Source organism: Echinops telfairi, unplaced genomic scaffold, assembly GCF_000313985.2.
Source record: "Echinops telfairi isolate 266 unplaced genomic scaffold, ASM31398v2 ScPeMD7_2573;HRSCAF=3158, whole genome shotgun sequence".
Classification (NCBI taxonomy): Eukaryota; Metazoa; Chordata; class Mammalia; order Afrosoricida; family Tenrecidae; genus Echinops; species Echinops telfairi.
In genome coordinates, this window is record NW_022106471.1 from 234112 (window position 1) to 237360 (window position 3249).

Below are 3249 nucleotides of genomic sequence, written 5' to 3' on the forward strand. Positions count from 1 at the left end.
CGTCTCCTCCCCGAAAGTTGTATGTTTCATCGGTGTCCATATACATATCTAATCCAAGATCCAAGGTGAAACTACAAAGACTAACTGGGTTAATGCGGCTACATATTGGGTCGCTAACTGGAAAGGTCAGAGAATCGGAGCGTGTTGTCAATGAAGGTTAAAGAATACCATGAACTGTCAGAACTTGAAAGAATTAACAACCAGAATGCTCCTTAGAAGTGAAGATGGTGAGGCTTTGCCTCCACCTACTTTGGATATGTTATCATGAGGGGCCCCGGAGAAGGACGTCTCGTGTATGGTAAAATAGGGGTCGGATGGGTTGACACATTGGCTGTAGCTATGGATTCAAGCACAGCCTCGACTGAGTATGGCTGGTGCAGGGCTTCTGTTGAACTCGGGGTAGTTGATGGCCCCCCAACGTCCCCCAGGCTGGGTGACTTGCCTGTTTCATACTCCTGCTCCTGGACATTTGTTTCCCAGCCTCCATGACAGATTTACCATATCTGGCGTCTTCTGGAGTCCCGCTTCTAATGCTTAATCGTCTGCAGACTTCACAGCTCTCCCCACCATTTCTAGATCCCTTCTTTGCGAACTGCCTCTTCTTGTTCCTTCCCTCTCCCAGACCTTCACCAGCCCTAGGACATCTGGTGGCCACTTGACCACCACAGAGCCTCAGGCCAGAAACGATGGTGTCAATCCCACGTCCTTGCCCCAGACGTCACTCTCTTTGGCCATCTGCTAGATCTGACTACAAATACCTCCCTCTTCTTGACATTAAGCCTCGGAGGACTGTGCTCAGGCCTTAGAGCCAGGGTCTTGTCTGTGGGATCTGGCGAAAGCATGGTACAGCATTCTAGGGCTATTTTTCTCCACTTGGGACTTCCAACTCTACCCTTTCCAACTCAGAATCCTGAGGGGCACCGCCTGGTGATTGCAGCTCAGTTAGTGGCGGAAGGCAAGGACAAGATGCTGGTGGCAAAGTGGAACGAGGACTACGTCAGAGGGACTTTCACTATCAGACTGTGAATTGTGGGGGGAGCGACCTTGCAGCGACACCCGTCAAATATATTAGGTGGTGGTAGGTTTGGAGATGATTTAAAAGGTTCATCCAAAAGTTAAAAAATGGAATCTTTGCCAAATTCTTATAACAGTGCTCGTCATATAATTAAAAAGAAATAGATCCAAATTCCCTAGGCATCTCAGGAGGGGGAACGTAAAACAAACTTTTCCACCCTTAATGAAAACCAGATGGGATTCCCCTAATGGAACGCAACCGACAAGGTTACGGCAGGCTCAAGTTAAAAAATGGAATCTTTGCCAAATTCTTATAACAGTGCTCGTCATATAATTAAAAAGAAATAGATCCAAATTCCCTAAGTATCTCAGGAGGGGGAACGTAAAACAAACTTTTCCACCCTTAATGAAAACCAGATGGGATTCCCCTAATGGAACGCAACCGACAAGGTTACGGCCAGGCTCAGGTGTATCATTTTAAGGGTGGTTGTATTTTGCTGTTGGCTTCTTTTGTCTTAATTCCCAAATGCACTAAGATGTAATTTCTGGTTGTAAAGAGGTTTATTCAACTTCAGAGCTGTGTTATGAGATTAGAAAAAGCCAAAGGCTCGGTGCAGGAACACCTCCCACTGCTTCACGACTGAGTAGAACGTGTGCGCGCGCGCATTGGGCTGCAAAGGCGGGTGCTGGCACTTGAGAGCAAGGCTCTCTGCGGGTTCTGTGGGAATGTGTGTGCGACAGATTTCCAGGACTTAACAGTACTTGAGAATGTAATAGCTTCAAAAGGGAAGCTCAAGTTCTGAAAAGAGGTTTCTAGACGATACTGTCTGGAACCTTCCAACCAAGTCTTCCAGGAGCCTGGAGAGGGAGTCAACTTGTCAGGATCTCCACTTGGAAAGACCAGGCCCACGGAGGTCCCAGCTCCCAGTGCAGTACGTCGCAGTGCACCTAGCCCCACTCCTGAGAGCCTGTGACTGTCACTACTTCCGTGGAAGCCTAACTTGAACCTCGAGCAGGCCCTCTAGCCTCTCCACCTTGGCGCTCCCAGGCAAGGCTCCCTTGGCTTCTGTGCCGTCTCCTTTCTCAAAGTGGGTTCCACAGGACCGTGAAGACTTGTTTTCCGCGTCGATTTGTACAAGTGGCCACTCCCATTAGCTTTGGATGCCCTTAAGACTAAGGATGACTTTTCCCTTTTTGTTTTAATACAAGGCCTAGCTATGTATTTAGGCAAGTCACCAGGCAACTCAGCCAGTTTCTCATCTATAAAATGGTAGGAAGTGACGAAAGTAGAAAGAGCCTGTTCACACTGAAGAAACAAGGAAACAGGGTTCCTTTTACTCTATCCCCGTTTGCATGAAGTTCGGTTTTCCCGAAATCATGTTCACCTTCCTGTTTCTTAGTGCTCTGCATCCAAAACTTCCTGCTCGAGTCTACTGACTCAGGGACAGCCTGGAGAACGGAGTGGAACTGGCCCTCCGGGCTTCCGTCTTTGCAGGCAGACAGCTCATCACTCCTGTGGAGCAGCTGGGGGTGGGGGTGGGGGTGTCAACTGCTGACACCTGGAACTCACTGCACTCCCAGAGCGCCTTGCTCTGTGGCCAGAGAGGTCGTGTGGAGATTTCCATGCCATTACGTTCGTGGGATGGAAGCGCTCCCAACAAACTTTCCACAAAAACCCTCTCAAGAAGTTTGAGGAAAAGTTACATATCTTTAATTCCATTTTCCCACAAATTCTTGGGGGCCCCCACCCCTTGCACTACTGTACCCCAGTGCCTCCAGCTCGCACACCGCTGGCATGGCACTTGCCCCTGCCCCTAGTTCACTGTGAGGCCAGGGCTCTCAGGGAGGGGAGGAGGGGCTCAAGTATGATGGCAGCTGGGGAACCACAAGGTAATGACCCTCGCCAGTCAGGCCCCAGCAGCTGCTCGGCCTCCTGTAACCACTAGCCCGGGCCCACCCCACAGCCGGCAAGAGGCCCGGCTGCTTTGTCAGAAGTGCCGGCCACTGGCCAGAGCCTCAGGCTACCTCTGCTATCATTGTTCCTACTGCAGGCAGCGCACCAAGAGAAACACGCCCCTGCCCAGAACCCTACAGCCAGGACCAGAAGATGCTCAGTCCTGCCCGGCGAGGCCGCTCGTGCTCTGGAGCTGTTTCCGCTCTCTAGCAGAAAGGTCTGTAAAAGACGTTACTACCACTCGTGCTAGAAGACTGTGCTCCTGAGGAAGAAGTGTGCAC